General features: G+C 39.9%; 1 protein-coding gene across 9 annotated transcripts in view; it reads right to left on the reverse strand.

Annotated features, from left to right (window-relative positions):
• Positions 1 to 27993, reverse strand: part of bbx (BBX high mobility group box domain containing) — a 207054-nt gene that overhangs the window by 139218 nt on the left and 39843 nt on the right. For all 9 annotated transcript variants that reach the window (XM_072585379.1, XM_072585381.1, XM_072585380.1 and 6 more), the window contains one exon: positions 13908 to 13974. The gene's annotated coding sequence lies outside the window, so the exon portion shown is untranslated. The remainder of the gene's footprint in view (positions 1 to 13907; positions 13975 to 27993) is intronic.

Raw genomic sequence — 27993 nt, forward strand, 5'->3', positions numbered from 1 at the left:
AACTGTAAAGACAGAAACGGAATTAATGTTACCAGTTCGATATGATTCTTCTTCAGAATAGATTCACAGTGGGTTGGTTTGATTAAAAGCCTCTGAACAATATGGAATTAAAAGGGAATATTTAGCGTAATATGCAAATAATCAAATGGAATCCTGACAGTCTTCAAGATGACTTTATTTCAAACTTCCGGTCTCCCCCACAAACTTGGCTCTCTTGACACCAACTCCATCCCTCTTCATCTATGGACTCAGGTTAAACTGAACTCTTTCACAATCTTGGTGGCTTGTTTAATCTCTCAGTCATGATTAAATCTCAATTTCTCTCCTATCTCAATCAGAATCTGAATAAAACAGAACTGCACTTGCTGGAGATCTAAACCAAAACCAGAAAGGGCTGGTGAAACTCAGCAGGTCTGGCAGCATCGGTTGTTGAAAGCAAAGTTAATGTTTCAAGTCTGGTTCTGATGAAGCGACACTAGGCTTTGTTCCCACACTTGCTGCCAGACCTGCTGAGTTTCACCAGCACTTTCTGGTTTTATTCCATAACAGTCATTTTAAAAAGGCATCTGGATGAGTATATGAGCAGGAAGGGTTCAGAGAGATATGGGCAAAGTGTTGGCAAATGGGACTAGATTAGATTACGATATCTGGTCGGCATGGACGAGTTGGGCCCAAAGGTCAGTTTCTGTGCTGTACATCTCTATGACTCTAAGCATTGTTGCATTAAGTAGGCTAGAATAAAAACTTGAAAGGATTCAAGAGTTAACCAAAGTGTAGGTCAGAGACGTTGGGCCAATTGATTTTTGAGTGCCTGCAGTCTTCAAGACTCAAGAGTAAAGAGTGAACATTGCATGTTTCAATCAACTCTTAATAAAAAGGAAAACAGTTTACTTATTTACATTACAGGCCAGCAGGATTTTCTCACCAGGACAACACATGGGATCAGTGCTCTCATGCATATTGGCAGCTATAATAAAAGAATACGTATTTGAATTGACAGTGGTTTTTGTTTTTAACGTAAAGTCTGTATTTTGGGTTCATTAAAACCATAGGTGCATGGTATGAAATCAAATTCTTGACCACCAATCCCCTTTTTTCTCTCCCTGTCCCAACACACACAAGCAATTAACAGATTTCCACACGAAATTCTTTGAATTATTGGGTCCCAAACATCGATACTTGGCAATCTACAAAGGCTATTTTCTGAGCAGAAACTTAATTAAGGAAGCTTAACTATTTTGTTTCTTTAGCAATAGAAGGTGGTATCTTCCTGAAACTAGTTTCTGATTTACTGTTATTATGCTTTTAATTGTTCAGTAACACAGGATTTCTACATTATGATTTTCAGCTTCAAAGAAATTAAAACAATGATATTCCTTCAAATTTTTGTGAAACAAGAGTAATTACTAGACCTCCAAGTGCATAAGGACACTCAGGCCTTAAGCCTGTCCCATTATTCAAAAAGATCATGGTTAATCTGCTAGAGATCTCAAATCCTCTTTTGTACCATCCTTCATAGCCCTCAACTCAACAGTATTTCGAAAATCTAGCGACCTCCTCTTTAAATATTTTTAGTAATCTCGCCTCAACTACTCTCTGGGATAAAGAATTCCAGCCATTCATTACCCTTTGGGAGAAGAAACCCCATTGCATATTAGTTTCAAATTGGTGTCCCACTACTTTACAACTATGGGCAGAATTTTACAGGGGTCTGAACCATGTGCGACAAGATGAAATGTGTGGCAGAATCAGGCAACAATTGCAGTGAAGCCCATTGCAGTGTTGGGAGTAACTCATGCTACCTACTCAGTTGACAAGCTGAATGGCCTCCTTCTGCAATGTAACAATGTTGTGATTCGGTTTTATGCTTTTCAGAAACAGTGTGGTAAGAGTTAACATTCAGCAGTGGGGGAGACACCAATTTACAAGGATCAACCGTTGTTAAATACTGTTAACACCATAATCCAGCTCATTAATATTCTGGCTCTCATTTTATCAACCTCACCAAACAAGTTTGACACCAGAAATTCTGACAAGGAAACTCGAGTGCATACTTGCTTGCTCTAACTCTGAAGGGCCTCATGTTTGACACAAGACACCAACATCTTAGGACATGTTGCATGAGCACCAGTCACATACACCACATGTCCATAGACAATGGCATACAACAGTTGCCAGTTTCTGACAGGACACCTTTGCACTTCAATGATGCAACTTGGTGAACCCTTCCTATCCAATGTCTTCAAAACATTGTAATTGTACCCATCTCCAACAATATCTCTGGCAGCTCATTCCATACTCGCACCACTCTCTGCTTGAAAACATTGCCCCTTGGGTTCAATTTATATTTTCCCCCTCTCCCTTTAACCTCTATCCTCTAGTTTTGGACTCCCATACCACAGGAAAAAGACCTTGTCTACTTACCCTACCCATTCCCTTTATGATTTTATAAACCTCTACAAGGTCACTTCTCAGTCTATGATGCTCCAGGGAAAATAGCCCCAGCCTATTCAACTTCTCCCTATAGTTTAAACCCTCCAACTCTGGCAACATCCGTGTAAATCTTTTCTGAACCCTTTCAAGTTTAATAACATCTTTCCTATAGCAGGGAAACCAGAATTGAAGGCTGTATTTCAAAAAGTGACCTAACTATTGTCCTGTGCAGCCATAACATGATATCTCAAGAGCAGCACTTGGAAAGCTAGTGCTTTCCAATAAACCTGTTGGACTATAACCTGATGTTGTGTGATTTTTAAACTTTGCACACCCCAGCATCTCCAAATTATCCCACATCCTATACTCAATACACTTCTTTGCTACCCTGTCTACCTGGGACTCCATTTTCAAGGAACTGTCAACCTGAACCCCAAGGTCTCTTTGTTCAGGAACACTCCCCAGAAATTTACCACTAAGAGTGCAAGTCCTGCCCTGATTTGCCCTACCAAAACGCAGCATCTCAGAGTTATCTAAAGTAAACTCCATCTGACACTCCTCCTGTCTGGGATTCTTAAAGATACACTAGAACATGTCAAGATGAGAGGTGGATAATAGTCAAATCAAATGTCAATTCGTTGTAGTAATGAAGCAGAACAGATTCAAACTTCATAGCCCATTGTAGTGAAAGCCTGGTCTGATGAGGATGCTTACTCATCACAAGGTTACAGTAAAGGCTTGTGACATTCTCCTGGACTTGCCTCGACCCTTGTCCAATCCCCTACTTTTCTCTCAAACACGATCACATTCAGACATCTTCTCCACATACTTGTTATTCATAACTTACAACATTACCTCTAATGCAGAGAGATCCACAAGCACCTAAAACGTACTTAAATATTATTGATTCCCAGCACTGGATGGATAGAATGCACTATCCCATAATGAGGAATGAAAAAAAAACGATTCATGCGTATTGTTTTCAATCTCATCCCATTTATTGAGGAGGCACTGAACAAAGATTGGTCGAATTGTGCAAACACTGACATTACCCTGGAGTTAGGGTAAAATTATCCTCCAAGTTCATTGACTCATGCCAACTCTTAGCCAGGCATTCAAATGAGGAAATGATTTGCAGCAGGAGGTTATCTAGAGTTTAAAATGAGATAAATTTACAAACATTCAAAATTTTCTATTGGCAGTTTTGTTCTGGAGCTGCTGTATACACCATCTGTGGTATACATCTTAGTATATATGGAAATTTCTACAGAATACAACATTACAATGGGTACACCTCTTCCCACGCTACCTCTTGCAAAAATGCCATCCCGTATTCCCAATTCCTCCGCCTCCACCGGATCTGCTCCCAGGAGGACCACTTCCACCACAGAACACACCAGATGGCCTCCTTCTTTAGAGACTGCAATTTCCCTTCCCACGTGGTTAAAGATGCCCTCCAACGCATCTCGTCCACATCCCGCACCTCCGCCCTCAGACTCCACCCCTCCAACCGTAACAAGGACAGAACGCCCCTGGTGCTCACCTTCCACCCCGATATTTCTGCCACTTCCAAACAGACCCCACCACCAGGGATATATTTCCCTCCCCACCCCTTTCCGCAAAGACCATTCCCCCCGTGACTACCTGGTCAGGTCCACACCCCCCTACAACCCACTCTCCAATCCTGGCACTTTCCCCTGCCACCGCAGGAACTGTAAAACCTGCGCCCACACCTCCTCCCTCACCTCCATCCAAGGCCCTAAAGGAGCCTTCCACATCCAAAGTTTTACTTGCACATCCACTAATATCATTTATTGTATCCGTTGCTCCCAATGCGGTCTCCTCTACATTGGGGAGACTGGGCGCCTCCTAGCAGAGCGCTTTAGGGAACATCTCCGGGACACCCGCACCAATCAACCACACCGTCCCGTGGCCCAACATTTCAACTCCCCCTCCCACTCTGCAGAAGACATGGAGGTCCTGGGCCTCCTTCACCGCCACTCCCTCACCACCAGACGCCTGGAGGAAGAACACTTCAACCCCAGGGCATCAATGTGGACTTCCACAGTTTCCTCATTTCCCCTTCCCCCCACTTCACCCTAGTTCTAAACTTCCAGCTCAGCACTGTCCCCATGACTTGTCCGGACTTGTCCTACCTGCCTATCTCCTTTTCCACCTATCCACTCCACCCTCTCCTCCCTGACCCATCACCTTCATCCCCTCCCCCACTCACCCATTGTACTCTGTGCTACTTTCTCCCTACCCCCACCATCCTCTAGCTTATCTCTCCACGCTTCAGGCTCACTGCCTTTATTCCTGATGAAGGGCTTTTGCCCGAAACAGCGATTTCAAAGCTCCTTGGATGCTGCCTGAACTGCTGTGCTCTTCCAGCACCACTAATCCAGAATCTGGTTTCCAGCATCTGCAGTCATTGTTTTTACAACTTTCATGCATACCTTCCTCTCACCTGTCAGCATTCTAAAGTGACTGTTTTATCCACAACACCCTGGCCCATTCCTGTATCACTGTCAATATCTCACCTCCTTCCGATGCAACTGTAACACCTGCCCTTTAGCCTCATCTCTCATCACCGTCCAAGGCAACAAAACCTCCTTCCATTTGAAGCACTGATGACTTTGTGCAATTTTTAATTTAAAATACAGTATTTACTCCTCTCAATAATGTCTCCTCGATCTTGAAGAGGCCACTCACAATTGGATCACCATTTTGCCAAACACCTCTGCTCAATCTACAAACATGACTCTAGCCTTCTGGTCAATTGCTTCTGTAATTTAGGCACCCTGCAGTCATTTGTGTCCACAGCCCGCTGCAGTGTTCCAGTGAAGCCAACGCCATCTAAAGGGACAGCAACTTGTTTTCTTTTCAGGTGCTTTGCAGCCTTTTGGACTCATCACAATGTTCAACAATGTCAGACAATGAGCTCGGTCATCCATTTTAATTTATTTCATGCCAACAACCAGTCTGTATCCACACTCTCAGTTCAGATGGAGTTGACTTTTTTTCTGCCTAAACACCTAGTGCAGAATTTTCCCACTTTCAGCTGAAGAGTTTCCTCAAGTGAGATTTATAACACCCAGTCAGCCATAGCTCGAAGCAATTCTTCTCACAGAATCTTGCCCCTTCACATTACCAATGATTTAACTGGGTTCTTGGGTGCCATTTTTGGGGAATCACATGATCAGAAAGACAGAAAGGCGCATTACAGCTAGGACTTCCCAGCGCTGTGTAAAATGGAGCAGCACATGACCTCCAGTCATGCAGGACAGAAACATCTCTTTCACACAATGTTTCTCAAGCCTCAACATTTAGACCATGGCCCAGAGGAATGGAAAGCTCACTCCCCACTTCACAGGCAGGTATCTGGAGATGTTGGTGTGTGGGCTGGGGGAGATGACGGCAGTCCTTTCTCCAGCTGACCACCAGTGGAGTCACCCCACCAGGCCAGGCCAGGAATGGTACAGATTACAGCCTGATTCAGTGCTGTGTCCCAAGTGAAGCAGGATGCCCAACTGTGGCAGAGTTCTGCAGCATGGATACAGACCCTTTGGTCGAAATCGTCCATGCCCATGAGGTTTCCCAAACAAAACTAGTCCTATCTGTCTAGATTTGACACAGTGCTGCCAGTCAAAGTTCTGCTTTCCACCATCACCACTATACTGACTCTCACTCACAGGGCCAGCACTTATTCTAACTCTACCACTGGATATGCATCTCACCAACTCCTGGTATTATATGCAGCATGCCCATTGAGCAGCTCTCACCCACTTCACCCTCTCAAACTAGAAAACCTTCTTGCCTTGCTTGCTTGTGAATCACTCACTGGGGACCACCTCTTCTGCTCCTGCATGATCATTAACTGCTCTTGCATCCACTTGTGTCATATTCAACCTATCCGGGAAAGAACTGGCTAATCCCAACCCCTACCTTGCCCCCCACCAAACAGATGACTCAACTGTACTCCAACTGACTCATCTTTAATCCCCTTCCTCAATGCAGTTGACCTGTAGGGCTTACCATGGACCAATCCCTCGACTGCAAGCCCAAGAGATCCCCAGAGTCTGGCTGGACCCAACTTATAGCATCCAACTTAAAAAGTGGCCAACCCTCTGGAATGGAATATTACAAGACCCTTATCTGGCTTTCTGTAATCCCACTTCACCCCACTAAAGGACTGCTCCCCTTTGACACTGCCGTTTGCAGGAAGCACTTGCAATGTGTTTGCTGCATAAGCTGTTGGCATACGCTGTAGGTTGTGGCACTGATCTACCACTGTACCACACAGTTATATGTCGACTGTCTGCTGCTTCCCACTATCACAAGCTGCCTGCCTCACCCTCTGTTCTAAAAAGCAAAGCATGCCACATGGGCTGGCAGCCTACAACTGAGCACTAGATATCCTAGACATGAAGAAAGCAATGTGACCTCCAGAGAAGCTGGTAGCATCTAAGTAAGTGGTGAAGTTAGTAAGCACTAAGAAAGCAATCCAAGAGCGGCTTGTGTCCAGTGTGCACAAAAACATCTGATGTAGATGCACAAGATGTACACCTGCCCCTGTGTACAAAACAACCTATCAGAAGCCTGCACGACATCAGTGCCTCTAAGCTACAAAGTGAATTGTTTCAAGTTGGAGAGACAGTTGATCAGTGAGGCATTAGACAAGTTGAACTTGATGGTTTACTGTGAACGAAGGGTGAAGAAGGATGGTGGCCATGGAGCATAACTGAACAGTGGGCAGAGGAAACCTTCAGATAATGGCTAAGACAAAGTCAGAGAACTGTAATCAAGTATTTACATATCGAGAATTTGAGTTGAAGAGTATGGTACTGGAAAAGCACAGCCAGTCAGGTAGCATCCGAGCAGGAGAATCAACGTTTCGGGCAGAAGCTCTTCATCAGTCGACTCTCCTGCTCCTCGGATGCTGCCTGACCAGCTGTGTTTTTTCAGCACTACACTCTTCGACTCAATCTCCAGCATTGGCAGTCCTTACTTTCTTCCTATATCTAGAAATTGCACTGCTCAGTTTCTCAGGCTTGTAAGTAAAGCCAGTTGAGGTTTTAATAACACTTTAAGCTAAGATAAAAGCAGAATACAGTGGATACTAGAACTCTGATATAAAAACAGAAAGGGCCCGAGAAACTCATCAGTTCTGGCAGCATCTGTGGAAAGAGAAGATGTTTTAACGTTTCAAGTCCAGTAGTAGTCTTCTTTAGAACAACCATACAGGTCTTGAAACATGAATTCTGTTTCTCTCTCCACAGATACTGCCAAACCTGCTGAGTTTCTCTCGTGCTTTCTGTTTTTGTTTCACAAAAGTAAGGTCATTGCAGCTCAATGGTGAGACTCAAAAGCTGACATACAAGGCTGGAGGTGAAAATTGCAAGATCTTTCCTCAACATTGGGAAGCCGATTGTTTTTTGCCTTCTCTTCAGATTTTGCTGTCTTTCTCACCATTGCTCACATTACACCTTGCAAGAGGAAGGTTCCACCCTTTCTGTCGATGACGTCTTTCTCTCTTTGCTACCCTCACTAATATTCCCTCTGAACACCAAGATTTTGTGCAGCAATCTTCCTTCGCCGCTAATATATCCCTCCCCTGTCCCTCTCCCCCTTTCCAACAGCATAAAACCCACAATTTCTACCTCTCTTCAGTCCTGAACAAGAGCCATTTTGGAAGCAAAATGTTACCTCTGTATCTCTCCATAAATGCCGCCAAACCTACTGAGTTTCTCCAAGCTTTATTCATTTTTACTGTTGGATGTCTTGGTAAGACAAACAAATAAACTCAGTTGTTATCTACATCAATTCTGTTAAAAATATTTCCACAATGCTTATATTGACAGCTAAGCAATTCACATCAGAAAACAATGACCCTGATTTTGCACGAGAAACAACGAGACTATCAGCACTCACTATAATTAAAGCGTAAATCGGACAGCAACATCTGGCATCAGTGCAGTTAAATGTGGAAAGAGGAAGTTGCTGCTTGAGTTGCCTCATTTCTCCAGAATCTTTGCTATAACACTAACCCATCAAGAGGCTAGAGACTGAAATACAGTCAGTCGAACAAAGATCAACAACTTCTATAAGAGGTACCCACTAAACATCCCGGAGATGGTTCAATTTGTCCTACATGTATTTTTAGCAGCATAGAAAGTAAAGTACTGCAAAACATCCACTCTCACACTGAAAATTAAGCATAATATCATGGAGTCACAGAGTTAGAGAGATATACAGCAAGGGAACAGACCCTTTAGTCCAACTCGTCCATGAGACTCATTTGTTCAGATTTTAATTAATGCTGAAGGTATTAAGATCTTTTGACTTGTTCTTGAAATCTCTTTTGTCGCTTTCCTGTTTTTTCCTTTGTGCACATCATGCTGCATTGAATTCAGTATTGTACTGCTTGCACCATCTCTACAGAAGGAATCTTAAAGTATTTTTAATCACCCTGTGAGGACATGTTAAGACACACAGCTGGTCTTTCTGTCCCAGAGGGAGAGATTTTACCACTGCATCTTACCGTCCCGGAAGGAATTTTACACACTTTGCAATGTTTCAGGGGTTGGGAGCAGTTGGTTAAGGAAGGGCCTTTAGTATAATAAAGAGTCAGAAAATTTATGTAGATGGAAAGAGACTGTTTGGCCATCACCCCAGTCATCAAATATTCATCTACTCTAATTCCATTTTCCAGCACTTGGCCCACAGCCTTTGTGCTATGGCGTTACAAATATTCATCTCAATACTTAGCATTCGTTTCGAGGGTTCCTGCCTCTTCCATCCTTTTAGACAGCAAGTCCCAAAAACCTACAACCCTCTGGGTGAATCATCATCTTTTCCTCTCAACTCCCCTCTCAGTCTCCTGTTGTTTATCTTAAAAGCGATGTCCCCTGGTTATTGACCCTACCAAGAGGAAAAGTTTCTCCTTATTGACACCGTCTATGCCCATCAGAACATTGTACACCTCTCCTATGATCTTATGGAAGGCAGTCAATTAACATGTTGCCATTTAATTAAAACAGTCAGAGGGTTCTTTAGACAGAGGGCCCAAAACCATCAGGTGATGATGCAGGTAGGGGAGTGGGATACAACTCTAAAATGTAGACACTTATCCAACAGTTTAGCAGATTTTGGCTGCAGCTCCAGTATGGATGTTTTTATTTGGGAGTGGGGAGGTGGGTGGTGGATTTAAAGACAGGAATAATATCACCCCACCTTGCTACCAGGAGGCCATTCCCAGGCACCCATGGATCTTCTGCCTGGATGAGGCTCTGTCTAAAGTCTTCACGATGCCAGAAGCTTCATGAATTTGCATTCAAGTGGACAATTAACTAACCGAACTGGCTCCCTGTCATTCCTGGCTGGTTAGCCAGTAACCATGAATTATATTAGATACAGTAAAAGAAATAAGCAAGAAAAGAAGACGAAACAGTTTCAGAAATTTAAAATTTAGTTAATAAGGGAATCAAAGTCAAAGGAGGTAGGCAGGATAATGTGTGAAATGAAAAGGATTCTTTTGCATGAAGAACAAAACTAGTGGGCGGCACGGTGGCACAGTGGTTAGCACTGCTGCCTCACAGCGCCGGAGACCCGGGTTCAATTCCCGCCTCAGGCGACTGACTGTGTGGAGTTTGCACGTTCTCCCCGTGTCTGTGTGGGTTTCCTCCGGGTGCTCCGGTTTCCTCCCACAGTCCAAAGATGTGCAGATCAGGTGAATTGGCCATGCTAAATTGCCCGTAGTGTTAGGTAATGGGTCGATGTAGATGTAGGGGTATGGGTGGGTTACGCTTCGGCGGGGCAGTGTGGACTTGTTGGGCCGAAGGGCCTGTTTCCACAATGTAAGTAATCTAATCTAATCTACTGAGGCAGGATTGCTCAGACGAAGGAACGGTTTGAGAAACTGACCCAACATACTGTGTTTGCACTTTGCTCCTGCACCCAGACCCATCTCTCAAGGACTAGAAAGATTCCAGCCTGTGTTCCTCCCTATTCTTCAGCCTTGATTTAAGAGATAACCAGTTGTCTTGTTGTCATAGGTTCCAGATCCCCTGCAGAGGGCGCTGCTCTACTTTGGAAATCTAATCAAGACACATTCCAGTGGAGGAACGTACAGATTTGTCAGCAAATTTAAATGTAATGTACGCCTGGCACTATTCATTTATCAAAAACGGCAAAATCCAAGCCAAAGCCAAAGCCAATCAACTAAAGTCTGCACCTGTCCAAGGGTTTTCCCACTTTCGGACCAAGTCTGAAAGCAGGACATTTAGTGGAAAAAGTTCTTGGTCTATTTTGTATAGAAAATGTGCAGGATCAAGCATCAATTAGGCATATGATTAGCCGCCAGAGAGGCTTTCCAGTAGAATTTCACAGCCAGACCAAGAAATTTTGTCTGCTGGTGCTGCCAGCACAGCCTGAAACTTCAGGGGCAGGTTCACCGGGACGAAAGGCGGTGTTTTGGTTGGAAGGTGTTTTGGGGATAGGAGCTCACAAGGAGGGTTGGGGTGGGAGCCTCAAATTAATGCAGAGCGAGGAATCCCATCTATCACCAAATTAACCTGCCAGATATTCTTTGTCCTTTCTCACCGCTCATCCCATCTGATCACTGGTTAACTACTTAAGAGACGAAGGGTTAAGACGACCTGAGCCTTCCCACCCAAAACTCAAATTTCTGAGGTGGTGGAAAGTATCTCTGTTGATTGTTCTTCCCATCATCTTCTGCATCAATTCTTGGAAAAGGGTACTTCTGCCCAGTGTGAGTGGAAGATGACTAAAAACTACAGTCCAGAAAATACTGCAGTAGCACCTCTCACAGTCAATGACATTATGACAATGGATTTTTAACCTCACTCTATATTTGGGGGACAATGTTCTGGAATGTCATGGTGGAAACAGTGCAGCAACATTCATCAATATCATGTTTAATGCCCTATCTCATTAAACAATAAATCGCAAAGATACAGGAATAAACTAAATGAACAAGAGACATAAACACAGTGAATTATATTAGATACAGCAAAAGAAATAATTAAGAAAAAAAAAAGAGGGAAAATGTTTCACAAAATTTAAAATTTAATTAACAAGCAAATCAAAGCAGGATAGTGTGTGAAAAGTTCAAGGATTCTTAACAAATGAAGTATGAGACTAATCCCCTGTCCATCGTGGTTGGAAATTTTTCAGAAGGACTTGAGAATTGTTAAAAGAAAAGAAAATCAATTCCGTTCAAGTTTCTTGCAGTTCATTTCTACAACCTTTTAAACCCCAGGTCCCAAAGTACTTTTGCTATTCTAGGGTCACAACATTTGGTACATTTTTGCCTCTAGACTCATGTATTGTATCCCATAATTATTTTTCTGGATTTGCAATTTTGAGTGTCAAGACAGCTCTGGATCTGAAAATGACTGCCTTCCCACACTAACAAGTATGCGGATGTCAATACTGCCAAGGCAACTGAGTATCACAGACTATTTACTGTCCATTGCTAAGGATTGTGGTGGTGCTTTTCCTAAATGAGTGGGTGCATTTCCTGATATTACAATTATGATCACACTTTAACCATTAGAAATTAACTGGCTGAAAGGTGTTTGGGATACCCTAAGGTGATGAAAGACATTTCACAAATAGATTCTTTAAAATAAAACCATGAGCAAATCAGGCAAGGATGATAACAATTTTACAGAATATTCTAAAATATCCCAAAAGTTGAAAAGGGAACATGTAAAATGTCTTCCATGTACTAAATACAGTAAAAGAATGAACATGTTTGTGACTTTACTACAAAAAGTGAATATTTCTTGTTCAAGATCAAGATATGCACATGGAAAGAAGAATAAGCTCAATCGGTCCTTTAATTGTTCTTTTTTTCACTATTCCCACATCCAACTCTTTGGATCCTACAACTTTTGTTAGTACTGTATCGCAAAATTCAGATGATGATACATTGACATCGTACATAATTCCAGTCCATTCAAGCTGACTGGAGTGACTTCAATATGTAATGAATTGTGTCTTTTAAACAGATGAAACCATTTTTGAATGGTGAAAAATGTGCAGCTTTAAAACGCTTTACTGCCACTTTAATATAAATTATAAAGTGCATTTTATTTTGAGAACTGAATTCATCAATTTTCCCAAAATTCGTTTCTGGGGTCAAAATCACAACGAACCATTCTAAGTTATGGAACAGACTTGTTTTGTGAGACGGATGATTTAATGGGTAAGGAAACTATGAGCTTTCAGGGAACATAACTTTTAAATAGATGATGAGGTAGCATAATACAGTTTTCCTTTTTCAGGTACATTGCACTTCAGTTAAAGGGAACGTCTCCCTCTAAATAGTCATTCCAAATCTCTCCACCAACCCTTCGGATTAACTTATGTTCCTATGTCAGGATCAAGATGTGCTGGTAAGCACTCTGCTCTCTAGGATTCAGTAAAGTGCACAAGAATAAGTTTAGCAACATCACAGGATGTTGCCACAGGTAGGATCTCTGATCAACAACTTGCATTTTTAAACATTATTTTCCCAACCTCCCCATTTTTGACTGCCTTGAAAGCCACTATAATCTCAAATTTCCTTTCGTTCTGATAAAATGTCATCAAGCTAAAAGTTTAACTCAGTTTCTCTTTCCACAGAGGCTATCTGACCTGCTATCTCCAGTATTTTCTGTTTTGATAAAGTCATAGAGGTTCATAGCATAGAAATTGGCCTTTCTGCTGAACTTGTCCATGCCAGTAATCCAGTCCCATTTATTGCAAAGTTTGTGGCAGAATATTTCCGATTCCATAGTGGTTAATGGTTGAAGATACACTCTGAGGCATACAGTTCACAATTTGCTCTGTGCTAAATACAAGGGTTGTATTTAAAAAGCCAGTCGAAATTATATGATTGTTTAATTGAGATACCACAGTGTTAATCAAGTTTTGTTATACTCATGTTCACTTTTAGCTGAGTCCAAATTTTTAAAATTTATTTTGATTCATTCATAAATTCACCTGAAATGTTGCTTTAGGAACTTAGATTCTTTAGGATTTTTAAAGCATTTTTGGCAGATCTTCAGAAAAGAAAAATATTCTTGTGTTAACTTGTGTATTGACTACAAGTGTAGATGACCATTCCTCATCTCAATCTAACACAGGCCAATGTTTGAAGAAATATTTGAGTTTTTTCAAACAATTCTGATAAAAAGCAGAACATGTACTCTAATATCTATAGTTAAGACGACCAATTTTTGACAGTAATAACTTGAACATAAAATGAGTAACTGGAAACTACATCAACTTTGTCACAGCAAGCTCCAATATTACAAATTCTTCAGTGCAAGCATCTTGAGCCTACAATTAATAAGAGTTCAATAAGATGAACCACTAACAAGAAATAAATCTGTCAAACCCGCAAGTGTTCAGCAAGGGGGTTTACTCTAGATTGCCTTATGCAAACAGCTTGGTATTTTTCTTACCTAAACAATGGAAATGGAATTTGATGTGATGCAGTTTTTTCTGATTTTCTTCTCACTTGTTCACGACCTGAAAGGAAACAGATTTGACAATATGAATTAACTAAACACAAAATGGTTAATAATATGGATGTGCGTTACAAAGACACATTACATATTGCCTCAACAACTGGATATACATCACTGTAAATGGTTAGATTCCATATACCTCAGGTCTTGTCAAAATGTTTAAAATCCTCACTTTCCATCCCACTTTGCATTATTTCATCTTCCCACAACAAGCAATAAATCACACAACCTCTCTCAATCTTATATGGTGGAATCTGGACATTCGGCAGTAATAACGCATTGGCTATACATAAAACTTCCACCTGAAGATATTGTAATTTAATTATATGAAATGTTTTTACCATCAGTCCATTCACACAACAACAAAACTTAATTATCACAGTGCAAAACACAGTCAAAAGACTTGCAGGTCTCTGACAGGAATGCAGACACATTCACATATGAAGTGAACCAACTTGTTTAAATTCTGAAGGCTTAAAGACTTTGGAGATACTGCACTTAAACAGGCCTGTCAACAAACTGGTCCCATGTCTATGGTTTGCCCTCCATACTGCTCTGATCAAATGTACATTGTCTTTCAACACTTGTTTCTTGACCCATCAATCCAATCTAATCTTGAATGCTAAAAGTTTTTGCCTACTACAAAAACTGTGAAGATATTGTGTTTAATCTTGTATTAATGGCTACTCAACAGCAATAAACAGTCTGCTTTTATTTATCCTATTGCATCCTGCCAAAATTTTAAAGATTCTGCTCTGTCAAAATTCTAGCAAAAAAGAAAAACCTTTGAAATTTCTTTAGTCATCAACTCCCCTACTCACCTAAACCCATCCAACTCCTCAGAGGTAATGATTTTATATAGCTCAACACAGGAGGGTTATCTTGCCTTAAAGCCAGTTAACTGCTCACCAATCATGGAGTGCAAAATGGCCAGAATGGGAACAGACGTACCCCTGATACTTCAACTCGGAAGGGAATCTCCACCTATCAATCCAACTGCACAAAAGATCACCGAACGGTTGTCATTCGGTAGCAATCTGGAGCAAGAAAACCAGCCTATTTCCCTCTTTTGAGTCCAGAGGGGCTGAAGCTGATTCTACTACCTTTATATCCATCTCCAGTTTACCTGAGCTGACAGACTAGACATCAGACCCAGGACATATCTACTACAAAACTCACCAATGTCAAGGAAAAATTTCAGTTTAATCTTGATTTTTGCTACAGATTGCCTGAAATTCCCTCTATTAAAATTAAAAATTCATCAAACCATATCCTTCCAAGAGATATCTACAATGAGTGTCTACCCTACATGGAGAAAGGCTATGGAGAACGGTGCAGAATTCATAATTCATCAAAACAAAATGCTACTTCACATATATCAAAGCGAAGCCTCATTATTAAACACACTACAGTCCCTTCCAAGATTCTTTTCTTCAATTGGAGAAAAAGAAAAATTAGACTGTACTGTTTAACCAATGTTATCAGGGAAGACCTGTGGTCTTGAAACAATAAAAAGCAAAGCTGCCAAGAATATTTCATAACATTAATAGAAAACAGAGAGGCCGTTTTGTGTTGCCACAGTAGCATCCCTGCCCTGAACCAGGCAATACAGGTTCGAGTCCCACCTGCCCCAGAGGTATGTAATTACAACTCTGAACAGATTGATCAGAAAAAACAGGTAATAAAATGAGGAAAGACAGAAAACAAATCTATTTGATAATATTCCAAATTTAACCATGTAATAGAGTATCTTCATTCAGTAATTCATTTATCTCTTTACCTGTAATTGCCGGCTTATAATTTGTTGATAAAGTTATGTACCTTGTCTAACCTCTCTCCATATGGTTAGGAACGTATTCCACTATTTTGGAATGAACCTTAGGATGTCTCTTATGTTAACTGCAAGTTGTCATCTTTAGACCATAGATGCAATGAACACAAGATGTTCCCGGGTCTCTGGCCTTTTAATACATAGAGTATTTAGCTTAAAACAGAATTTTTAAATGTCAAGGTTTTATTCCATTCTTAAAAAACATCATGAACCTGTTTTGTTTACACGATGTGGCCTGGAATCACATGGTACAAGAATTACTTTGTTTCACACTGTTGTCTATGCAAATTGAGATGACTACAGCAAGGGTGGTACTCTGGTGCTCTATATTAAATAGACTGGACAAGGAAAACTGATCCAAAATGAACTTACATCGTTCCACAGCTGTAGCAGTCTTTTCTATCACAACTGTAATAATGTGTACTTCTTCGAATAAGTTTACCTCTAGTTCAATAAACAATGGTTACTTATGTTTAAAGTTTGAGAGCCCGCAATGGTGCGCCAAATGAAGACCTCCTGTAACCAAATGCTCAATGTTCATCAACTCTGGTAGTTGGAAGGTTGCCAGCTCGACTACTCCTAGAATACATACCCAAGAAAAATGACCAAACTCTACACATTACACTATCTAATCAAAGCACCACACAGATGTAGCAAGACTTCAATAAATTTACACTTCATCCTTCTTGTAATAGCATTCTGTTTGTCTTCCAAATAACTTGCTGTACCTGCATGCCTACTTGGTGATTCTTGTACGAGATCACCTAGGTCTGTACGTAACAGAGCACTCTGCACTCTCTTCCCATTAAAACAATACTCTGCTTTCCTATTGGTCCTGCCAAAATGGACGATCTCTCATTTCCTCCCATTATACTCCATATCGGCACAATTCAGTCAGACACTTCATCGAAGTCATTAATAAAGATCAGCACTGAACCATGTGGCACTTCAGTAATTACAGTTTGCCAATTAAAAATAATCAGTATTTTTCCCTGTGTGGCTTCTGTTAACAAATTGATCCTATACCAATACAAATATAATCAACCGACACCACGAGTTCTTACCTAGTAGACAATCTTATCAAATGTCTTTTGGAAATCCAAATACACCAACACCTACTGGTTGCCTTTATCCAGCCTGCTTGCAACACCCTCAAAAGAATTGAAATAAACTTGTCAATTAATTTCCCTCTTTCGCTTAAACCAGACTGTGTCTGACCTGACTAATGCAGACTCTGCCTAATTGCATTATGATTTCCTTAATGTCCTGCTACCACTTCTTTAGTCACACACTCTAGCATTTTCTCAATGACAGACAATATAGTTTGCTGTCTCTCTCTCTACTTTCTTGAACAAAGCTAATATTTGTAGCTTACCAATCCACTGGGACCTTTCCAAATCTAAGGAATTTTGATAGAATACAACCAATGCATCTATCATCTCAGCAACCCCTTTTTTAAAGCCCAAGGATGCAGGTCATCAGGTTCAGGAACTAGTCTGGCTTAAGTTACTGTGGCACTCCCCTTACTTTTCTCCAGCAACAGCGATAGTATAAGTTCTTCTATCCTTTTAGTTTTTTTTTGGTGTCCTCTGCTCTGAAGATGGATACAAAATACTTGTTCAAAGAGTTTGCCATTTCCTTGTTTCCAATTATTAATTCCCCAGTCTCAATCTCTATGGAACCAACACTCACTTTTGCTACTCTTTTCTTTCAGACACTTGCAGAAACCTTCACGGTTTATTTATATTTTTCTTGATAACATTCTCTTACACTCCAATTTCTACCCCGGCTTTGTTTGGTCATTCATTTCTAATTTCTATAATGTTCACAACTTTCTGGTCCACTGCTAACCTTCAGAGAGTGTTATACCCATTTCTTTCAACCCTCAACTTCCTCGGTTTGCTCTGGATGGTGTGGCTTTTAGGCAGAAACTTTCTTCCTCAATATCTCTGGAAATGTCTGCCACTGCTTCTCATCAAAAATTGATGAGTTTGTAATAGAATGAATTGGAAGCTAGATACAAAATTTAATGCATTCATGTTGTAAATACATTGATAATTGTATCAGCACAAAATACATCAACCATATTTGGACATGTGCTAAACAGCACACATTTGGACTAATATTTATCTAGTTAATACAAACAGACAATGTTCAGAGTAGACCAAATTTACAAATAAATTCGAAGATTAAGGCAAGTCACTGACTTAAAATTAAAGTATCATGGCTATATTCTTGGTTAGCAAATCACATTTAGGAAATTCTTTCAAAATCAATCAAGGAACAAATGAGAAAACAGCCTACAGAAGTTTTTTTTAAAAAAAAGTTATTGCCAGATTTAAAAAAACACTTCGAGATATGGGCCAACATCAATGAGTTCCTAGTTACTGCTGCTTTCAAAAAGCATCGAACAATGGTCGTTTTTATGAAATTTCATTAAAATCTGATGAAGCATTTCAACATTGACTGAGCAATATTTATTCTCTTGAGGGCAACACCATAACAAATTGCTCTCCCTCTACATACACAAAGGAAAAATTAATGTTTTTTTTTAAATGACAAAATGTTACATAGCATAACTGCTGGTGTCACACAGGCCACATATTTTGATTTTAATTCCACCAGAAATTAAGATTGTCCATTCTCAAACACATTAACATACATTCAAAATTAGTTTATTAGAGTGGTCAATTGTATACAAGGGCTTTCTTTTAAAGTTTGGATATATTAAAATGTACTTTACAGATTTTCCTTGTCGTTCTCTTCATCAGATCTAAGTTTTAGTTGTTGCTTGAAAAATATTTGCCTTCTTCTGTAGTTAATTTTGCAAAGCAGAAATAAAAGCATTCTTTTAAACAGTAAAATACATTTCCAAAAAATAAAGAGAATAAATCAAATGGATATCTGCAGCTATCTCCCTCCCTCTAAAAGAACAGTGAAAACTGCATTGTTTCAAAACATAAGTACCTAAAACCAAATATGATGAGAGTCAAGCAAGCAAGTAAAAATGTAAGTGGATTCAGCCAGAAGCAAAGTTCCAAAATAAACAAATACACGAGCCACAAAGGAGCTCATCAATCTGATTTTCCAGAAACTATCATTGATGTCCCACAGCAAAGTGATCAATGTGACCACACCGTCAATGAGGACGAGCATAAAATTGGACTCCTTGCTAATCAAGGACAGATAAACTCCAACATATTTGGAAGGCTGGATAATTAGTGGTATCAACTTGTCACCTATCTAATGAGTTTATTCCTTGAGTAGTCTCACCATCTTGAAATTGTCACTAAAGCCAAAATAATTTAATGATTAGTTATTCACTTGATACTACTTTACAAGTATATCCTGAACCGCCTTTATAAGCTGTTATGCATTGGATTAAGTGAATCTATTTGAATCTAAGTGAATCAAGTGAACAGTAAGTCAATTAACTGTTTGTTGTTCAATTGCTGGGTTTTATGACCTATAATCACTTACATCTAATAATTTTTATATGGTCTATATTAAGTTTTAAGATGTGAGTGACAGTTTATAGCTTTTAGCACATTGACATTTCTGACAAGAAAGGATCAGTTCATTCACTCAATATATTTTGGTTTTCCAAATAACAAAGGTAAGGTGAACTATACATAGTCAGAACAGGATAACATGAGGCAGTACAACAAGCCAGCTTTTACATTATTCACACTTCAACATTCAACTGAATGATACCATTAATTATCCAATCTTCCAAATATGTTGGAGTTTATCTGTTCTTGATTAGCAAGGAGTCCAATTTTATGCTCATCTTCATTGACGGTGTAGTCAGTAAAGGCAAGGGATAAAGGAATTACCTCCTATGCTTGGTGTTTTTTGGCAAATACATGTCAGCATCTCAAATTTCCTAAACCAATGTTCTTACAGGGAGGTTTTCTATATAGTAATATAACTGATGTTCCAATTTTCAAACTGTGTTTTTATCTCTGCCACTGACAGTGGGTGAAGTTAATAATGTTGTCACTATTTATTAGTATGTTTGTCTGAAAACAAAATATTGCCAAAATGTAATGAATGATTTTTAACAAAATCTGGTACACAGACAGAATTAAACCAAAGGAAGGACAGAGTGTAATGTTGAGTTGGCACATGTTTCTGAATGTTGCTTCCACTTACTTACCAATATAATTGAAACAGATTATTCAAAATAAATAACTGAAATTTCAATTAAAGTTTCTCTTTACTGTGGCTATATTATGATCTTAAGATGATGCAGCCACAACAGGTGGTAAAGGACTGATTACAATGCACAGAAAAAGACTTGCCTCTGTATAGTATCTTTTGCAACACCAGACATCACAAAGCAGTTCACAGCCAATTAAGCACTTTTTGAAGCATAGTAACGGTTATAATGTAAGAAGCACAGCAAACAACTGCAAATAAAGAATTCCCGCAAACAGTGTGGTGACAATAGCCAAATAACTTGTTTTGTAATGTTGATGGAAATATTGGCCAGGACACAGAGGATAACTCTTTAAAAACAGTACCATGGGATAATTTACAAGTATTTTTATTCTGCAAAAGTCTTCCTTGCTAAACTTCTGCCTGTTCTTGTTCAGGATTGGAAATGGGATTCTGTATCTTCTGAGGTGGCCTACACTGAATCAACTGAAGGAGAGCTTGAGCACAGCAGATTTGGAAAAACGGATGAACAAATTCAGCCTGGATTTGGGGCCCTATCTGGTGGCTGAGGTTCTGGGGGTCATGACCAAGGAGACCCCTGACAGCCTGGAAAAGGCCATGCCTCCAGTGAGATTTGACCTGCAAGATTCTTTCAGCCAGGCAGACTCAAAAGGAACCTCAGCAAGACAACAATTCTCATGGAATCGGGGGAAGAGGGGTTTGAGGGAGCCTTTAGCTGCGGCATTAAAAAGACCTTACCAAAACAAGGGTAGTCTGGACTTGAACCCCAAGGATGTGGGGATTGCTTCAGAGCTACATGTTTTCTGACATTCACCATACCAGGCAGACAGGATTACTAAACAAAATATATGTCCTGCAACTCAATTTATTTTATGGAGAAAAGTGGGACTTCAATTTGTCATCGCATCCAAATGAGGGCATCTCCAACAGTGCAGGCCTCCCTCCATACCCTGCAGTGGTGTGTCAGTTTTGGTTATTTTGTTGTCCCGAGTACTGGAATGGAACAAGAACCCACAATATTCCAACTCAGAGGCATGTTACCAAATAAGCCACAGCTGACAGCAATATATTAAAGATGACAAAACTGAAAATGAAATTAAACTTTTTTGAAGAAATAAAACAAGAACTTCAAATTTGTAATAACTTAATTGATGCTATCTTCTAGTTCAAAACTTCATGGATTGTTTTATTCAATATTAGGTCAAGTTTTGTATCATACAACAGTTGGCAGTACAGACTGTAACTGCTAGTGTGCTTTGTGTGACTGATAGAAAGCATTCACACTGAAGAATTCATGACTGGATGTCATTACCACAAGCCTAACAAGAAATAACAACTCATTAGCTGGCATTTAATATTTTAAAGCCATTTAAGATAGTTGTACGTATGATTGTTCGAGCAATTTTATTATTCACAACATACCTGAAAATAAATCACGAGAAAAATACTTAAATGCAAAATAAACAGCTTCTTGACCAGCACTTTTTATTTCAACAAAATCTGAGCTGTGCTAATACTGATGGTCATCAGGAAGTCCCTCCTTTGCAAAATGATTAAAGCAGTCATTGGTTCTTAATATCTGTCACTCAATACGTTCTGAGGGCATTTAAAAAGAAATACATCAAGTACATAATTCAGGATGCACAAACTAGGTTAACCCTAGTAATCAAACAAATTAAATTGGAAACAATTCTTTAAGAAATTGAGAAAATCAGTTTTTGTTTTTCTTGCCTTGATTCTTCGAAAAGCATTCTGCTCTAGCTGAAGGTCACATAAATTGCCCGGCTCTTCCTAGGATGGTGGAAAATTATGCCAGGACAGACTTCTGCCTGCCCACATGATGGTAACCATCAGCATTTTTCTGGGTTGGGGTGTAGCAGTGGGAGAGGGAGAGTTCTCAGACAAAGTTAACTATGCAATCAGATTCCTGCTCCTATGGTTTCCTACTGGAGGGTAACACATAGCTTTTACCTGCAGCATTTAACATGCTGATTCAGCATTGAAGCCCAGAATTTTCAAAATGTTAATCAAGCAAAGAACAAGAATTCTGGAGTACAAGAATCAGAGTGTGGTTGGTTCTGAAAGCAACCATAAAAATTGAAGTTTTTTACATCTTTGTAATGGCAAGAAAGAGAAAAATATTGTACTATTAAACATAAACAAATGTCAGACAAAATCTGCAGTTGTTTATGGAAACAGGAAATGTCTTCCTATTTGAAAATATTCCTAATTTAACTATAATGTCACCTTCATGAGATCTCAATCTAAATATTAACTATAAATTTTCAACATGCTACATTTTATATTGGTAGGCAGTTTGTTAATTTGCAAAATATTGATCAACATAACAGGTCGAAATATCAGAGTTGATTAAATTGCAGGTGATATTCTATGTAATTATATTATATGCACATTTGAGTCAAACACATTGATAAATTTTCAGCGCCCATTTGTTCTCAGTACTGCCATCCAGGAACTGGTGACATATAAAAAAGGTACAAAGCAATTCAAGGCTAGTTACTCTAACAACATTATTTTTAGACTGTGCCAATTTAAGAGTTTCTTCTTTAGAAAAATAACCTGTTATAAACTTCAAACAAGAATCCAAACAAGACCCAAGTGGCCTTCTTGGCATTATCGTTATTCCACAAAAGCTCTGAGGAGCTTCATACAAGAAAGAAAACCGGTCACTGAAAGTTACTCAATATTTTGATCTCTGCTTATTTTGGGGGAAAATTGAACATAAATCTAAGACACAAGATTGGGTGCAATTTTTTAGTTGACGTGATAATGAGTAAATTACAGGAGTAAATCTTAAACAAGAATCAATTTCAAGTAAACACTCTATTCATTCGGTATTCCCAAATCAAGAATTCCAAATACTAGCTATTAAACTCTGAATTAAATCTGAAAAGGGATATACTGGACATTGAAGCGGGGAGAGAAAATTCATGCTGGTTTGTTTAAAGCTATATTTAATGTTATTTGCTTTCACTGACAATTTGTGCTCAATCAAACATGTCTTGCTGAAGGTCTATAATTGATTGTCCCAAATTATTAACATGTACAGATCAAGGAGTCACCTGTCCATACATTTCAATGGAAAGTTGAAATAATCTCCTATAATATTAAGGGCTTCAACTCATTCACCAGCCAGACAGTGCTCCGAAAATGCAATTTATTGCTATCATGTTTGCATTGTCATGAAGTGTTTTTGTTTTAACTGCTGTCTAAATACTAAATTTTTACATCATTACCAAATATTCTTGCTGTTCCTAGGCAATCACGACAAAGCGATGGCAGCATTGAATTGAGAGTGCCGCATGATTTCCAAAGTATTTTATCCTAGAATAGCATAGAATTCAAGCAACTTAATTCTCAGGGCTCTGACACCATCTCCATGATATGTAACCATGGAGGTAGTTTCATTGCTTGGTTTTTTACACTCTGCCACTTAGAAATTCTCCATTCTAAACAGACAGCCTAACACCAGGCAGAAACTGGAATCATAAATTCATAGCCACGCCTTAAATGTTCCATGACATGGTATGTTGGTAAACAATGCATTGTTTCACAAGAAATCGGAAAAAACCTTCCATTTTATACTTTTATCAAAAGAACTGTGCGAGAAGAATTATTATAAACTGAGTAAAACAATGCAAACATTGGTTAAGCATTCTAGCTATATTTAATGCAAGTTTTAATAAAAGACATAAAGGACCAAAATGTAACAGGGAATGACAAAATGCTGTATATTTTCAAAGTTATGACATTAAAATATGCTTAAGACCTAAACACAAACATTAAGAGACTTGTCACTTATCAGGCATAAAGATATAGCACACTCCCTTTGTGATTTCAGAGTGCCCGAGACTTCCTAAAATAAAAGTGAAATTCTGGTATTTGCTAAAGCAGCAGAGTAACACAATATCAAATAGAATCCTGCAGATTCTGTAAATCAGAAATAAAGACAAAAAAATGTCATTAGAAAAGACTGCAAAAGTACCTCAGAATTTTAGGCAGCATCGCTTTAGATACGAATTTAGGATTATATGTAGACCACTGAGAGTCAGAGAGTCATAGAGATGTACAGCATGGAAACAGACTTTCGGTCCAACCTGTCCACACCAACCAGATATCCCAACCCAATCTAGTCCCAACTGCCAGCAAGTGGCCCATATCCCTCCAAATCCTTCCTATTCATGTACCCATCCACATGCCTCTTAAATATTGCAATTGTACTAGCCTCCACCACTTCCTCTGGCAGCTCATTCCATACCTGTACCACCCTCTATGAAAAATTTGCCCCTTAGGTCTCTTTTATATCTTTCCCCTCTCACCCTAAACCTATGCCCTCTAGTTCTGGACTCCCTGACCTCAGGGAAAAGACTTTGCCTTTCTATCCTATCCAGGCCACCCCTCAGCCTCTGACGATCCAGGGAAAACAGCCCCAGCCTGTTCAGCCTCTCTCTGTAGCTCAAATCCTTCAACCCTGGCAACATCCTTGTCAATCTTTTCTGAACCCTTTCAAATTTCACAACATCTTTCCGATAGGAAGGAGACCAGAATTGCATGTAATATTTCAACAGTGACCTAACCAATGTCATGTACAGCCACAACATGATCTCCCAACTCCTGTACTCATTACACTGACCAATAAAAGAAAGCATACCAAACGCCTTCTTCACTACCCTATCTATCTGCGACTCCACTTTCAAGGAGCTATGAACCCGCACTCCAAGGTCTCTTTGTACAGCAACACTCCTTAGGACCTTACCATTAAATGTATAAGTCCTGCTAAGATTTACTTTCCCAAAATGCAGCACCTCACATTTATCTGAATTAAACTCCATCTGCCACTTCTCAGCCCATTGGCCCATCTGGTCAAGATCCTCTTGTAATCTGAGGTAACCTTCTTTGCTGCCGACTACACTTCCAATTTTGGTGTCATCTGCAAACTTACTAACTGTACCTCTTCTGCTCGCATCCAAATCATTTATGTAAATGACTAAAAGTAGAAGACCCAGCCCCGATACTTGTGGGACTCCACTGGTCATAGGTCTCCAGTCTGAAAAACAACCCTCCACCACCACCTTCTGTCTTCTACCTTTGAGCCAGGTCTGTATCCAAATGGCTAGTTCTCCCTGTATTCCATGAGATCTAACCTTGCTAATTAGTCTCCCATGGGGAACCTTGTTGAAGGCCTTACTGAAGTCCACATCTCCCGCTCCGCCCTCATCAATCCTCTTTGTTACTTCTTCAAAAAACTCAATCAAGTTTGTGAGACACTATTTCCCATGCACAAAACCATGTTGACTATCCCTAATCAGTCCTTGCCTTTCCAAATACATGTACATCCTGTCTCTCAGGATTCCCTCTAACAACTTGCCCACCACAGAGGTCAGGCTCACTGGTCTATAGTTCCCTGGCTTGTCCTTACCACCCTTCTTAAAACAGTGACACCATGTTAGCCAACCTCCAGTCTTCTCACACCACACCCGTGACTATCGATGATACAAATATCTCAGCAAGAGGCCTAACAATTCACTTCTCTACCTTCCCAAAGAGTTCTCGGGTATACTTGATCAGGTCCTGGGGATTTATCCATCTTTACCTGCTTCAAGACATCCAGCACTTCCTCCTCTGTAATCTGGACATTTTGCAAGATGTCACCATCTATTTCCCTACAGTCTATATCTTCCATATCCTTTTCCACAGTAAATATTAATTTAGTATCTCCCGCATTTTCTGTGGCTCCACACAAAGGCCACCTTGCTGATCTTTGAGAGGCCCTATTCTCTCCCTAGTTACCCTTTTGTCCTTAACGTATTTGTAAAAACCTTTTGGATTCTCCTTAATTCTATTTGCCAATGCTACCTCATATCCCCTTTTTGCCCTTCTGATTTCCCGCTTAAGTATACTCCTACTTCCTTTATACTCCAAGGGTTCACTCGATCTATCCTGTCTATTCCTGACATATGCTTCCTTCTTTTTCTTTACCAAACCCTCAATTTCTTCAGTCATCCAGCAATCCCTATACCTGCCAGCCTTTCCTTTCACCCTGACAGGAATATACTTTCTCTGGAATCTCGTTATCTCATTTCTGAAGGCTTCCCATTTTCCAGCCGTCCCTTTACCTGCAAACATCTGCCCCCAGTCAGCTTTCGAAAGTTCTTGACCTTTCAAACCAGTTCTTTAAATAAGATCATGGCTGATCTGATTGTAAATTCAAATCTCTATTGCTGTGCACCACCAATAACATTTCACCTCCCTTGCTGAACAAATAGCCATCTGCCTCTGCCTTAAAAATGTTCAAAGTTCTGGTTTTGCCACCTTATGAGGAACAGAGTTTTAGCTTAGAAATAAATTTCTCATCACTTCCGTAAATGGGTGACCACTTAGAGGTATCCCACGCTACCTGAATGTAGAGAGTTCCCAAGAAACCTTTCGTAAGCTGAAAATGGCGTAAAGTGAAGACGCATGATTAATGAGAAAAATTTCGGCATTATTCGCAAAAGCAAAAATCTTCTTCAGATTTGCGAAAACAGGTACGAACATAGGTCTTCCATAAAAGCGAAGTGGCATAAAGCGAACGCTGAAAAGGCAGGGCATACCTGTATTTTAAACAGTGACCCTAAATTCTGGCTTCTCCACATAAGGAAACATCCTTCCCACATTCACCCTGTCAAGACCTTTCAGGATTTACACATTTCAATCAAGTCAATTTGCGGGCCGCACGGTGGCACAGTGGTTAGCACTGCTGCCTCACAGCACCAGAGACCGGGGTTCAATTCCCGCCTCAGGTGACTAACTGTGTGGAGTTTGCACGTCCTCCCCGTATCTGCGTGGGTTTCCCCTGGGTGCTCCAGTTTCCTCCTACAGTCCAAAGATGTGCAGGTCAGGTGAGTTGGCCATGCTAAATTGCCCGTAGTGTCAGGTAAGGGGTGGGTTGCGCTTCGGCGGGGCGGTGTGGACTTGTTGGGCCGAAGGGCCTGTTTCCACACTGTAAGTAATCTAAACAAAAATTCAACCAGCCTATCCAACATCACCTCGTAAAACAAGTCAATTCTAGGTATTAATCTTACAAACCTTCCCTGAACTGCTTTCAATGTATTTACATCCTTCCTGAAATACGGAGACTAATAATTACATCAGGCTCCAAATATTGCTTCATCAATGCCCTGTATAGACCCTCAAGCATAGTCCCTTTCAATAAAAAAAACATATAATAAGTTTTCATGTTACTTGCTGTACATGCATACTAACCTTTTGTGATTCTTACACAAAGACATTCAAATTGCTCTATATCTCAGCTCTGCAACTTCTCACCTTTTAGGTAATATACTTATTCATTCATTCTGCCAAAATGGACAATTTTCACTCCATTTGCCACACCTTTGCCCAAAAGAATTCTTACATGGAATGAGAGCATCAGTGGTTTGGTCAGCCCTTATTGCTCAGACGGAATTAAGTTGCTGTGGATTTGGAGTCGCAGATAGGCCAGACAGGTAAAGAGACAGACTTCTTTTCCTAACAGATATTGGTTACATGGTTACTCTTAGGCCAGTTTTTTTATTTTAGATCTTTTACTCAGCTCTAATTTCACCATCTGGATTCTAACTCATGCCCCCAGAACATTGGCACAGGGTTCTCGATTGCCAGCCCAGTGACATTACTACTACATAACCACCTCCCTGTTTCCCCTTCAGAACTTACTATCCTACCTAGCTTTACATAGTCAACCAATTTTGAAACCATACCTCCTACCACTTTACCCAAGTTACTTACGTAAATTATAAACAATGGAGGCCCCAGCATTGATTCCTACAATAGATCACTTATTACATCATGTCAACATGAAAAAAAAATCCACTTACTCCAATTCTCTGCTTTCTCTTAGCCAGCTAATCTGCCAAAATGCTACCCACTACACTGAGTTTTTGTTTTATGTGATAACCTTTGAGGTGGCACCTTGACAACTGCCTTCTGAAAATCAAAGGCCAGTAC

Source organism: Chiloscyllium punctatum, chromosome 15 (genome assembly GCF_047496795.1).
Source record: "Chiloscyllium punctatum isolate Juve2018m chromosome 15, sChiPun1.3, whole genome shotgun sequence".
Taxonomy (NCBI): Eukaryota; Metazoa; Chordata; class Chondrichthyes; order Orectolobiformes; family Hemiscylliidae; genus Chiloscyllium; species Chiloscyllium punctatum.